Source organism: Acanthochromis polyacanthus, chromosome 5, assembly GCF_021347895.1.
Source record: "Acanthochromis polyacanthus isolate Apoly-LR-REF ecotype Palm Island chromosome 5, KAUST_Apoly_ChrSc, whole genome shotgun sequence".
Classification (NCBI taxonomy): Eukaryota; Metazoa; Chordata; class Actinopteri; family Pomacentridae; genus Acanthochromis; species Acanthochromis polyacanthus.
The window spans coordinates 24,276,627-24,291,512 of record NC_067117.1 but is presented as its reverse complement, the minus strand read 5'-3'; the positions used below and the strand labels follow the sequence as shown (position 1 = coordinate 24,291,512).

The window sequence follows — 14,886 nt, the reverse complement described above, 5'->3', positions numbered from 1 at the left end:
CAGTCTATCGCAGCTGCCTGTCCACGAGATGCCTGAAATAAAACAAACTGACAGAACTGTAACAAATGCAGAACAAGACAAGATTAGCAATGCTGACATGCACAGAGCTACGCCTGATGTGCTAAACAGTCAAAGCCAATAACTTTGTCTCCTGTCAGTCGTGAACATCCGTGATGTAATGAAGCAAAGCAGTCGTTATTGCAGAATGTAGACTCAGCTGTCATCTCTCAACACAGGGACAGAAGAGGCAGCTGGGCATCTGTCACCAGGATGTCATGTTCTTCAGGGCAGACCCACAATTCCTCATTGCGCTGCAGTCTCCAATGTGTCACGGAGAGCCAGTGATCACTTCCTCCTCTGTGGCTGAGTTTGATTCCACTGCACCATCAAGATTATGAAGAGTTCATCCTGTCAGTCCAGCCACAGCATGTCTGTATGTCTTCATTCAGCATCAACTATGATCTGATTGTTGCAGACATTCTGCATTCTCATTACCACCCATCACATGGACTATACATGCTTTTTAATTCTTTTCTACTTGAAAAGTTTCGTGTTTTTCTGTCTCCAGCCACCTTCCCGATCTTTTTTTAATAGTGTGTTTAGTACTTTTAGTCACAGACAGACTGTGCTGTTTCACTGCAAACGCCTGATATCACAACAGCATCCATGGCCTTGTAGCATCACAGCACTCCAGCTGGAGTTGCCATGGCAACGGGTGATCAGAGGGGTTATTTTTCTGTGTTTGTGAACATATTGAGGAGATGATGGGGAAAAGATGATTTTATAATCAGTCACCAGCTAGATAACATAGCTGCGCGAGACCAAGCTTTTCAAAAAGGGTAATAAATGTCAACCTGTTATTGTTTCTCAGCGCTATAAAACATGCCAGGACACTGAATCTGATGTAATCACTATAATGCATCCCTCTGTTTTTGGTAGCCATCCATGAATGAATAGTTCCTCTGGCAGCAATCTACTGCAGAACAGATTCTTCTGTGAAACAAGCTCTTCAAGAGGAGCCCTTGTGAGATGTGAAATCATGAAGGGCACAGATTGATTTGATACCAAACCTACTGAGGAAAGGCTACTGCCACTCATAAAGGTCAGAACTGCAGGCAAAGACTATATTATTATGAGGTAATTTTATGCAAGTGTTGCAGATGTTTTAACCAAATAACATTTTCAAATAATTTATAGGAGATACACTGACAGCTTTCTATCACTTCACACACATTGCCAGTGACTGTTTTAGTAACACTACAGTACAGCCTGTGATTTACACTCTAATGTTGTTGTATGTTTCATGCTTAAGTAAAATAATGAACAATTTCTACTTGCAGGTAAGTATAAGCACAGTGGAAGGCAACAAAATTGTGGGAGAGTAGAAAAATACTAGAAAAACAGGGTATTTTAGAAACAAGACACAAATACCACCTTAGCCTTATGATGTAATGCAAGTGACAATATGGTTTCTCTTATCACAAACAATAAGAAGAAAGGAAAATGTATGCAAAAGAGGAAAGCTCATGCTAAAGAGATTTATGTGTAATCATGTCTTCTACAGTAGCAAATGATCTGGAAACTCCACTTGGCAAGCATGTCTAACACTGCAGCAGCTCATACAGGTATGCTCAACGGGACCATTTATTTCTTTGTCCTTCCAATCCTTATTTTTATGGAAGATACCAAATTTCTGGAGAGATGATCTTCCATTCTTCAGACACCATTTATTCGAGCTGCTTTTTGCTGCAGGGGTTGTGTTGCTCTACCTTTCTCTTGGCCAAGTACGTCAGACGGCATACTTTTTTTCTTTCTGTAGAAGCTCTTGTGTGATTTTGGCAGTATGCTTTGGACTGTTAGAGTGCTGAAATATTCCTCCTCTGCCAAGATCCTGCAGACTGGGAGTCACCTTGTCATTCAGTATTTTAAAGCCGTCTATAAAGTTGCCACTCCACCCCACTATGTCCTTTCCTAACAGCTTTTGGACTCATGTAGCCTCATATCATCACACTGTCACCTCCATGCTTCACTGTCAGGATGATGCATTCACTGTGCTGTTCACACCAAATGTGCTCTACACCTTTTCAACTTTGATCTCATCTGATCAAAGAATGCGCTCTTGGCATTCATCAGGCTTCTTTTCATGCATTTTAGTAAAGTCTAATCTTGTAGTTTAGACTGAAAGAGCAGGCTTTTTCTTATCTCTTGAATGCTGTCTATAGAGGTTGACATTATGCACTGTCCCTCACACTGTCTGAGCTGTCACAGTCAGTCAGATTTCATAGATAACCCATTCCAAGTCCAAACACATGGCCATCTGTTTTTCAGACCCAGTTTGAGAAAGTGATGCACTGTCGTCTTTTTAGGAGGATAGCCACTGCAGCTCTGATAGTGATACTATAGCACATTCTACACCTCCTGACTACTGCTCCAGCTCTGTTTCCACTGGGTTTCAGTTGATCACCAATCTTCATGTATTCTTTTCCACCTTTGCAAAGTTTCACACTCAGATTTTTCAGTTCCTCTAGCATTCTTTTCCATGTGGAGCCATGATTCAGACATGCAGATAGGCACAATTCATAAGTCCAAAATTGAGAAAGTTCTAGCGTTCACAGCTCATTTTATAACCAAGTTGATGCAGTTAGGCTAACTGGAAATGACAGGTGTACTTAATTTAGTTTCAATGATCACATTTTTCTTCTATTTTGGGGCATAAAAAACAAGTACTTGATTTTTGTTTTTTCAGGAGAGGGAATAATCTTCTGTTTAACTGAGAAGTAATACATTTGTTGTGGGGTGATGCAGATTTGAATGATGCGACATTTTAGTAGTTTTGCTCAGGGCTGTACTTACTTCTATTGTATACTGCAGCTGAAAGTAACATCTGATGAATTCAACATAATCATTTAAGATGTTAATCTTAAGAAATATGCTTTATGTATAATTCATTTAGATGACAGTTACAGATGTTTTATGGCACTAATCCAGGTTGTTTTTCTCCTGACTAGATCCTTGCTTGTGTTGTATCTACTCTCAGATGTATGTCACTTTGGATAAAAGCATCTACTAAATGAAATTGTATAATTGCAAAATTGTAGAATTTGCAGGGATGATCATAGGGAATGCAAAAATTATTGGATGAGAGTTAATATACCTGCAAAAAGTTTGTTCCAATGGAATAAAATTTCCACTGCTACCCTTCAGGGTTTCCAAACATATCAATAGGAGCCAATAGCATTTTGTTCCACCTTATTTAACCATAAAAATTCTGCTCTAAGTCCTTGTTAGTATTGTAAGTATTACCATCTTCTCCTCTTTTGTCTTAGCTATCTGTCAACATGCACAATCGTGTATGAATATTTCTGGAAGAAAAGATCAAATGATTTTTTATGTTTCCGTGACAATGGTACTGTGACTGCGAGTCCCACCTCTCAGGGGAAGGATGAATGCTTCCCCATCACATCCCATCACAGCACTCAGAGGCCTCTCTGCAGCCTGTGGATTTATCCACTTCCCCCTTAGTGGTATTTTTTTAGCATCCTGCATCACAGCTAATGGTAAAATTGAAATCAAAATTAGAACAACGGGGGGGGGGGGGGGGGGGGGGGGGGGGCTGCAGAGTAAATGCAGGATCTGGTTTTTACTGTGTTATGTAGTGGATGCTTTTGAACAATTTTGGTGGCAAAACTATTTGAGTTGTATAGTACAAAATATGAGAATCTGCTGACCCCATAGTGCATATCAAACGCTATTTATGAGCTATGCTTTTAAAATAAATGTGAAAACAGAGATGTGGGACTTGTGTTGTATTTTTAAGCCTTCAAAGGGACTAGAAATACTATTAAATGTCTCTGAACACTGAACAAATCTAAGTGTTTATTTTCTGAGCAACAAAGAGACTCTAACTTGAACAACATGGATCAGTGGGTAGAGTGGCCGTCTTGTAACTGGAAGGTTGCCGGTTCGATCCTCGGTCCGTCGAGCTCACGTCGAGGTGTCCCTGAGCAAGACACCGAACCCCTAATTGCTCCTGGTGGGTTGTGGTTAGCACCTTGCATGGCAGCTTCCGCCATCAGTGTGTGAATGTGATGTATCATGTAAAGCGCTTTGGATAGAAGCGCTATATAAATACAACCATTTACCATTTTAATATAAAATAGTAACAAATGATGGAGTTTTCGCATGATAAAATGAAAAGCAGATCACAGGGAGTGTTGCTAGACATTCCTCTCTTCTGAGGCTGATTGCAGTTCAGCAGGTGAGTGTGTTTGCATCGAATGTTTAAGTGCCAGAACTCAGAAGGTTTTTCAGTTCAGGCAAACAGCCAAGTGAAAGAGCTGTTCGACATTCAAATGTCTTCATGTCTGTTTATTTATGGCAGGTACTGTATATCAGTACTTGCCAAGATTCTCCGTGCTATTTCTGGCTCCCCTGAAATAACACAGTAAGCTCGTTTTTGTCAAAGGCTTTGAGGGCTTAGTTTAGATTATATGAATGAATACCCTTGGTCACTGTGCTGATAAAGCCTCACAGATTTACTTCTGAAACTTCTCTAACAGAGAGAAAAGATGTGAAGGTGATGAGAAATATTAAGCTATGCTAATATCATCACAAAGTCAAATTATAATGTTTAGGAATAGTTCTAAATTTTGGAAACTGTGGTTGCTCATTCTTTCCAGGTAATAGACCTGCCTTATATAAACTGAAGGGACATTTTGATACAATTGATGCAGTTGTACAGTTTTAAAAATGCATTTGTTAGTTGGAAATTGAATGCACAAAATCTGCAGCAAATGCAACTTGCAGGAACTGCAGTTGTCACATCCAACATGATAACTGCTCTCAATTATCAGCCACCAGTAGTGATGCCAATCTTTACTCTTGCTATTATCTTTGTACCTTTCTGAGAGGACAGAAGTCTAGTAGAGTCAAATCTAGATTTTGAGCAACTCTGCTAAGCTTACACAGTCTGTTGTGTCAGACTCTGCATGTTCTTCAGGAATAGTTCTACAGTTTGCAAAGTATGCATGACCCCAAATATGATGCTGGAACAAGGAGAGTGTTCGCTTCACTTGACATAACGAGTGGAAAGGTGTGAAACAAAAAACCTAAAAATAACAAAATCTGTCCAGATTAACAAGTTTATTCAAACTGTACAGAGAAACTAAAAGTAAAACTATTCTTGGTGGAGCAGCGATGCATAGACAACCATTTACAGTTTCTTAGATATGTTGTGTCGCATTTTCTTTTTTACACGGATGTCGTACATTCATTGTTGTCTCCAGTTCGAACCCCCTTTAGGAATAGAATAGAATAGAATAGAATAGAATGCCATTTATTGTCACTATACACAAGTACAATGAGATTTAGAGCATCTCCATCAGTGCAAGATACATGTAATAAAAATCACAAAAAAGGATAAGTTAAAACAGTTAAAAAGAATAAAAGTGCATGGTCAGTGTGATATTGCACATTAGAATAGTCCGTATTGCACAGTAGACGGTTAGGAGGGTCAACTTCAACTTTCTCGACCAAACACATTGCTGAGATTTTGGAGCTGAGCACCTCCTCAGGGACAATATGTGCATTTGTTTGTCATTATCAGGAAAATGAATGGATGATGTCTAAAACAAATGCAGCTAGCAAGAGCTGTAGCTGTCACTTTTCATCACATTGTGATCCAGAACAATCCATGGAAACTGATCCTAATGAGCGACATTCATTAGTGATGCCAGTCTTTACACTTGCTATTATCTTAATACCTTTTGGAGAGGAGCTAAGTCCATATGAGTCATGTCTAGATTTTGAAGAATTCTGCTGAGCTGCTGTAAAAGTCACTCACAGTCTCTCATGCCAGGCTCTTCAGGTCCATCTGTCAGCCTGAGATCATGATCGGAAGGATGCCAGCATTGTTGCAATTCTGTTTTGTGTAAGGAAGTAAAATGACAAAGTCCTCTTGTTGCCAAAAGCAAAGGTGTCCACAATTTTAACAAAAGATAGTAGATTGTGTTACACATTACACATTACATTACTTTGCTTTTACTGACCTGCAATTGATTAATAACTCTCTGCAGTAAGTGAACAGAATAGCCATCTAACAGTTGCTTTCTATTTTACCAGCAGGCAAGGTGAATATTGATTAATGACCACAGAATCCCCATTAACAAGTCAGTGTCATCATCCAAAAGCTTCAGAAACCAAGCTGACTATCATGAATGGCCACTGTGAACACCACAAATACACACATAAATTTGCTACATACTGATGATGTGCAGCTTTGATCATGTAACCAAGATCCAGCTAGCCTTCTCTCTGAATTCTCTGCAAGGTCAGTAATGAAATGGATTTGAGATGAACATATAGATCAAGTAAAGAGATTTTCCCTGACGTCTCATCCAAGAGGCTTCTTCAGTTCTGGTGGTGGTTGGTGGTCAGGGGCCAAAAGTATAATCTGTTTTTCTGACCAAACCAACAAACGAAAAAGGGAAAAACGGTTCAATTTTCATTTTTTCGTTTTCGACCAAAAACGAAAAAACGGTTTTTTCCTTTCTCAATTCAAAACCAAAAATGAAACCAACACAAGCAAATTACGACCGAATTTTGTTTTTTGGATTTCAATTTTCCGTTTTTTCGTTTCAGGTCTCAAAACGAAAAAACGGAAGCACGTGACCCCTGACCGTCACGGGTCAAATGGACTCCCTATCAAAAGAAAAGCCTTACTGATAAATGGGTAATAAAAGATAAATTACATTAAATAGCGTTTTTATTTTTGCACAGTATTTATTATATACACTACTAGGCTTGTGATAATGTTAGAAAATAATAATAATTATTATTATGAACAACAATACTACTACTACTACTACTATAATAATAATAATAATAATAATGATAGTAATAATAATTACAGGTCTGCTGCCTGGCCTGGATACATCTAATGCGCGGACATGAGATCGTTAAATGTTCACCTTTGCGATAAGTGTGACATCAACCGGTACTCCGGTTGATGCTATGTCTGTTGGTCATAAAATACGTGGGTCATTTTAACTTTGTGACATGTCAGCTGCATGGCGTGTGCTGATGAGAAACTCGGTCGTCCAGGGGCCTGTTTCACGAAGCAGGTTCAAGAAACTCTGAGCTTAATCCTCAACTCTGAGTTGATCTACTCTGAGATAGAAAACTCTGAGTTTTGGGTTTCACAACGGCTGATTTGAGTTGAGTTAATCAACTCGGAGTAGTTTGACCCGGAGATAAGCATGTGCACCGCAACTCTGAAAAGACAGCATCAATGGAACCCCGATTCGATGAGTCACCATGGAAACGGGGAAGCGAAAGGCTGCATTTTTGAACTGGAAGTTTTTTAACGCGCTCATATGGCGAGTTTGAACACGTTTTTAGAAAGAAGTACAACACCGCTGCAGCTGCAAAAGAGAGGGAGAGACGGTGTGGAGAACACTGCTGCCCAGATCAATGCGTAAATGTAGTCCTTTGTAATCGTAATAATATTACAGTGAAAAACTGTCTGAATGGCACCCCAGTAAGTTAAGGGAAACGGTTCTTTTCGAGCTGCCTCATCCAGCTGTTCTCAACGCGTAAAGTGGCATGAAGGAGCAGCAGTTCTACTCCAAGCTCCTCCTGGATGACCGAGTTTCTCATCAGCACACGCCATGCAGCTGACATGTCACAAAGTTAAAATGACCCATGTATTTTATGACCAACAGACATAGCATCAACCGGAGTGCTGGTTGATGTCACACTTATCGCAAAGGTGAACATTTAACGATCTCGTGTCCGCGCATTAGATGTATCCAGGCCAGGCAGCAGACCTGTAATTATTATTACTATCATTATTATTATTATTATTATTATTATTATTATTATTATTATTATAGTAGTAGTAGTAGTAGTAGTATTGTTGTTCATAATAATAATTATTATTATTTTCTAACATCATCACAAGCCTAGTAGTGTATATAATAAATACTGTGCAAAAATAAAAACGCTATTTAACGTAATTTATCTTTTATTACCCATTTATCAGTAAGGATTTTCTTTTGATAGGGAGTCCATTTGACCCGTGATGGTCAGGGGTCACGTGCTTCCGTTTTTTCGTTTTGAGACCTGAAACAAAAAAACGGAAAATTGAAATCCAAAAAATGAAATTCGACCGTAATTTGCTTGTGTTGGTTTCATTTTTGGTTTTGAATTGAGAAAGGAAAAAAACGTTTTTTCGTTTTTGGTTGAAAACGAAAAAATGAAAATTGAACCGTTTTTCCCTTTTTCGTTTGTTGGTTTGGTCAGAAAAACAGATTATATTTTTGGCCCCTGACCGTTGGTGTTGCCTCAGCTTTTAAACCTCTGTGAGGTGTGTTCAGGGCTATTATACCAATGACCAATACCAAAACTCGTCTGACTACTCAATGATGGTCGTTGTATCGGTGGGAGTCGTTGAAATGCACAGATGTCACTGAGCCCTCGTGTGCTAATGGTCATTAGCATGAGTCTGCTAAGTAGTTCTTTTGGGAAGTTTTGAAAGTACGTCATTGTAAATCAGCAAAAGATGATGTCGCCGATCCCCCCCCCCCGTTCAGAGATGGCTTCTCTACTTTGACATGGATGGCTTCTTTCGCTCCTCTCTCAAACCATCTGTCCTCCCTGTCCAAAATCTGAACATTGGTGTCCTGAAATGAGTGTGTGATTCTTCCTTAAGGTGGAGGAAGACTGCTGAATCCTGTCCTGAGGAATTGGCTCTCCTGTGTTGAGCCAAGCGCTTGTTAAATGGCTGTTTGGTTTCCCCTATGTAGAGATCTGAGCATTCCTCACTGCATTTAATTGCATTCACCAGGTTGCTGTTCTGGCTGTGTGGTGTGGGGTCTTTTGGGTGGACCAGTCTTTGCCTGAGGGGGTTATTTGACTTAAAAAAGACAGGGAGCTGGTGTTTGTTGAAAATCCTCCTCAGTTTTTCAGACACATATTATATTGTTGTGCCTGCTCTCCTTCTATTCCGTCTTCACTGTTCTCTTTTCTGGACCTTGTGTGAAGGCTCACACAGGATCCAACAAGACAGAGTTGCACGCAAGGTCAGCAATGAAATGGATTTCAGATGAACATATAGATCACTAAGTAAAGAGACTTTCCCTGACCGGGAATTGAACCCGGGCCACGGCGGTGAGAGCACCGAATCCTAACCACTAGACCACCAGGGAGCTGTTTGTAATGTCAGACTTGTGTGTTGGGATTTCTGGACTAGTCACAGCTGATAAACAGTATGTCCATGTACAACAATTGCCAGCAGGGTTAACTTCATTTTTCTGTCGTCTATCTTCAGGGGTTAGACATGTTACAGGAGTGCAATGCCATCCTAGACCTGGAAGAGTGAGCTGAAGTTTACTTTGTTGCTTCCAGCTGTTTGAAGCAGTCTTTCCTCTGAGTTGATTGAATACCTGCAGCATCAGGATCCAGAGAGAGTGTCGCACACATTTACAGACACAAACAAACAGAGATCTAACTGGAGTGTGATGCCATCCTAGGCTTGTAAACTCCTCCTCCTCACGTACAAGTCCCTCCATAACCTGGCCCCTTCTTACCTCTCTGACCTCCTCCAACATCACCGACCCTCCCGTCACCTTCGCTCTGCACACTCAAATCTCCTGACGCCCATCCGTACCAAGCACCGGACTTTGGGGGACCGAGCCTTCGCAGCCACTGCCCCCCAACTCTGGAATTCACTTCCACCACCCATCAGAAACTCTGACTCTATTTCGACCTTCAAAACCCTCCTAAAAACCCACTTGTTTGATGTGGCTTTTGCTTAATTTTTTTTTTTCCCTGTCTATCTCGTAAAGCGTCTTTGAGTGACCAAAAAAGCGCTATATAAATTCGATGTATTATTATTATAATTAATATATATTCATACTTTTTTGTATTGTTGTTTTTGAAAGTATTTTTCCTGAAGTTTAAGTGTGTTGCTTCCAGCTGTTTGTAGGAGTCTTTCCTGTGAGTTTATTGAATATCTGTAGCATCAAACAGCAGCAGGATTCATATTACACAACTTCATTAATTACTTATTATTATCCTAAACATGGTGACAAGATCGATCCAGCTCACTCTTGCCATCATTGTAGGGTATTTCTAAATGTGTTCTCTACGAGGTTCTAATCAAGTGGCTGATCAGTAGCGAAAGAGGAATTCCCTGACCGGGAATCGAACCCGGACCGCGGCGGTGAGAGCGCTGAATCCTAACCACTAGACCATCAGGGAGCTATTCAGATGAGTCCAGCTTGTTCTAAACAGATCTGTGGTCAGAGATATGTTCAGTCTCCAACAAAAACTTGCAAGTTGTTGTCAAGAACTGGGAGAACCTATGAAAGGACTCATTTGTATTAGGCGATGTGGTGCTCACTGCTGGGTGGCGACCATCTGCAGGGCCTCTGGCAAAGAACAGGTCATCCATGTGGTAATGGCTGCTTCTCACTGCTAAAGAACTCCTTGAGGCATAGGAGCAGTTACCTCCTATAGCAGCACAGCTTAATCCATCAGGGAAAGACAGATTTTTTTTCTCCTTCAAATCCAGAGATCAGGGGGCGATCTCTGGAGATCAGGGCCCAAACACACACCTACCAATATTGATTCTTGGCAGCCGTACCTGTAGCTTGGTTTTGTTTCCACAGAGCATAATTGGTGGAGTTTGTGGTTGGGAAGCGAGTGAAGGATCATGTCCTACTCACTACATAAGCAGATGTTCAGAATAAAATCGGCGTAAAAAAAACTTAGTTAGTGAAGGCCGGGCATGAAATACAATCAAGATCAATGACTTTGACAGCTTCTGAGATGCCAAAATCAATACAAACATTAATACTATGTGACATGATTTTGCAACCACTTGCACTATTGAAGTGTTGGCTGAAGCAGATACTTCTGGTTTCTTTCACACTCGAGTCCCCTATGGTTTTCCACACATGGCTACAGATGGCATGAGTGGGACTCCTGTTGGTTGTTCTCAGGACTTTGAGTGGACAGAGGGGTATGTAGTAGATGTGCAAGCCTTCATATGTAAAGCACCACACCCTCTCCAAGCCAGTAGTAAAGTGGGAATTCCAAGATGACATTTAATATTCAAAGAAAACATAAAAATGGAAAGGTGAATAATTTTGTTTCATTAAAATGTCTTGGTTATAAGGCTATACTCATGTCACGCTTACCGCAAGGTATTTCCATTGCGCCCTTTTCATGACAGCGTACTTAAGCCTTTGGTCTTTTGTTGCTACTATACTCACCTCACATCTGTGCTGACACTCCTGCTGCTGCTGCTGTTCATATAGCATTTCATAAACCCCTCTTCCACCTCAGCATCCACTTGCAGGCTGTGACCCAGGGGGGAAGCCATTATTATCACTCCCCTCTCTCTGCTGTGGAGCTTAATGCTTCCTCATGGGCAGCGGTGAGGTCACAGCAAAAATATCAACACTGCACATGTTTTACAACCACATAATAATACAGTCCACAACAGAAGTGAGTATACCACTGTGTAATTTTACTTAAATGTCAAATGATTCAGAATTGTTTCTCCCAACAGTATTTGCAGTGTTCCTGAGTTGTAAAGTACAGTCTTTCCTCCTGTGATCAAACAATAAACACTTTAGAAAGACTATATTTAAAGAACAGGCCCCATGGCAGAAACTTGTCAAAATCAATACATTGGTGATCACAGGATACAGAAAGATCTATGACGCTCTAAAAATCTGTTGATACACAGTTGCAGCAGTCATCAGAAGGTTTAAAATGAGGCATAGTACCACTAATCAGAGCTGCAGCTTCTGTCCTTCTGAAAATAACACCACAGACAGTGTGGCCCCGAGACAATCTAGCTCCAAAACAGATTCAAAGAACATGGAAAGAAGCCTGATGAACAATTGGAGGACATCCTTTGACATTCAGATGATGGTCAAAATAGATTCGTTCAACTCAGACGGGGTTTACTTTGTTTGATGTGAACTTGACCAGGACTACCACACTGAATGCTTATTCCCTACAGTGAAGCACAAAGGTAGAAATGTATTTATATGGGGCTGCATGAGTGCAAAAGGTGTTGAGGTGACTATATTTATATATGGCACCATGAATGCCTGAACACTGGCAGACTCCCAGTCTGCAGAAGCTTAGTAGAAGATGAATATTCCAGCATGATAATGATCCAAAGCATACTGCCAAAATCCCACAAGATTTAATACAGAGGGAAAATGTGAAACTATGACCTGGCCAAGTATGTCACCTGATTTGAATCTAATAGAACATCTTTGGGGTAGAGCAACACGATCCATCAGCTGAGGGACCTTGATTCCAGCTCACGGCCCTTTACTGCATGTCTTCGCCCCTTTCTTCTCCCTGCTTTCCTGTCTGCCTCTCAACTATGCCTATGAAATAAAGGCCAAAAAACAACAACAACTTTTAAAAAAGAACTGTAGAATATCCCTCTAGAAATGTGCTATCCTCTGTGCTGAGGAGGATTGAGCCAATCGTAAAGGTGGACTTATGAAGTACTGAAAAAAATCAAAGACTGAATCTCAGTAATGAAAGGTATACTGACTTTTGTTGCATTGATTTTCTACTGTGGGGCCTGTATCTTTAATATGGCGAATATGAAATGTTTGCTTTTATTTTACATAAGAGCAAATATCCTGATGTTCTACTGAGAAATAACAGAATCATTGCGAGATAACGCAATTTTAAACTGTCTGACATTGAAGTGATACTCCACTCACTTCTTTTGTACACTGTAAATAATGCCATAATAGTACTACATTGAATGACAGTTTGCTGATATAACGTCAAAAATCTATTTTGTTCCAGCTATAATAAAATTCAGCTGATGACGGTAGGGTGACCAACCAGAAATGTTTTTATGGATCGAAATGTAAAATTCTGCAAAGCAAACTAAGAGGACATGAAATGTTCTGCACAGTTCCAGCTATTACTCTGAGTCATGCTCACTGGACTGTGTAATGGCTGAATTATCATAAAAAAGTCTCATTTTCAAACTGAAATAGAGGTCAGGTTTTGATTAAGCGTGGAAAGCTGATGCAATTTATTACAATCTGTAACAAGGCTGCTCGGTCATGAATCATCGTTTTAAGATCAGGAGTTTCTCCGAATAGAACCCAATGCTGTGTGCTGAAAGTCTGCAGTATGACAGTTTGGCTCATACCTGAGGTCATGTACGAATTTATAGTTAGATGATCTGAGTTGCCCTACTGTGAACTACTTCTGAATCACAGTTGCTTCACCAACAGAGGTGGTTCACAGACAGATGGTTTCCATGACAACATTATTTGATAAGCCCTCTCAAAGCGATCAAAAGGGAGAATAAAAAGGCATCCACTTAATAAGTCATGGACTGGTGAGAGCAACTCTGCCGTTGCTTTGTGCAATTTGGACGTCAGTTTTGCACAATGACGAGGGTTTATTCAGGTGGAGGGCAATTATGTCATTGTGAATCAACCTCCAGCCACATCTGGTGTACACAGCGTTCATATCGAGGTGGTGCCACTGATGTGCTGCGATAAAGTGTCACAACAGATCACGAAGACTGAAGTCAGTTATGTGAGTTGAATTGTATTTGGCAGAGAGAGTCACTTTAGCTTGCTGGATGGACATCAGTAGTTGAAAAAGTAATATTTTTACAACTTTCTGCACTGAATTGCATATTTGGCTGAGGGTCAAGATTAGTTTATGGATCAGAAAGAAAGGTGTAAAGATCTAATATTGTTTCAGGGTGTTATGTGACATTTTACTCTGCCTTCCTCTGCATTTCGTTCATTTACCCTCCTTCATCTGATTTATGATCCTAAATACATCTTACATGTCTTTGCACTGCATCATTAAAGGGAACACACTTTGCCCATATTTTAAATGTGATTTTAACAAGGCTTGTATGCCAGAACAAATTATGCACTTACGCTATATATATACCAGAGAGGAGGAGATTTGTCAGCGTCAACAATTAAATATGATGATCACAGATTGGATGACACAACTTTATTGACGCAGCCATGGCAACCTGAAGAATGGAATCTAGTATCTTGATAGGCTGTCGACGCTGCAACTAGGCAGCCTGGTTGCATAACGCTCTCAACCTTGACTTTGATGTGTTCCTCTTTATGGTTTTGTACCTGCAGTGAATATTCATGTAATGTGTTGAAACAGATAGAAAATTATTGCATTAAAAGGTGGGAGTGCTGAAACAGATACGGGAGAGGAGAGGATGCAGTTCGGTTTCCGCATCCTAGAGGTGTTAGTCTGTACATGGAATCTGCATTCCTGTGTGCACTGCAGATTCCAGGACGCAGCAAGGTAACAAGCAAAAACAATTATCACACAAGTTTGTTTGCACACAGGGTGGATCGGTTTAAAAAAAAGAACTTTGCAAACTACTTCCAGCAGACTTGAGCAACAGAGGGGGTTGAGCTTCTGTCAGAGCCATCTGGTGCTCCTTTAAAAAAAACAGTTTGAACTGTGTCACATTTTTTTCAGCCGGCCTCTCCTCTCCGTTTACGCCACGCGTCATGGAGGAGAGAGGAGACGGAGAGTGGTGGCATAGAGGGAAAAGGAAGCGAAAATGCAGTGTGTGTGTGTGTGTGTGTGCGTGTTTCTGCTATCTCGGTGGGGACTTTGACCTGATTCCACGCTATATAGGTGGGGACTCGTGTCACGGTGGGGACCAAAAATGAGGTCCCCACGGGGGGAAATAGTGTTTTCTTGGCCATGTTGTTGTTACTGAAAAAAGTAAAAGTGCAAAAATGTTTATTTAGGGTTAGGCATTGTTTTGGCCTGGGTTAAGGTTAGGGTAAGGGCAGGCGTGAACTAACCGTGACGTTGGTTTCAACGCAG

The 14,886-nt window shown here is 40.6% G+C and overlaps 2 non-coding genes across 2 annotated transcripts; both read right to left on the bottom strand.

Annotated features, from left to right (window-relative positions):
* Positions 1 to 9,134: 9,134 nt before the first annotated feature.
* On the bottom strand, positions 9,135 to 9,206 carry trnae-cuc (transfer RNA glutamic acid (anticodon CUC)). The gene has a single exon. It is a non-coding gene; the product is annotated as a tRNA-Glu (tRNA).
* Positions 9,207 to 10,188: 982 nt separating this feature from the next.
* trnae-cuc (transfer RNA glutamic acid (anticodon CUC)) lies at positions 10,189 to 10,260 on the bottom strand. The gene has a single exon. It is a non-coding gene; the product is annotated as a tRNA-Glu (tRNA).
* Between the last annotated feature and the right edge of the window lie 4,626 nt (positions 10,261 to 14,886).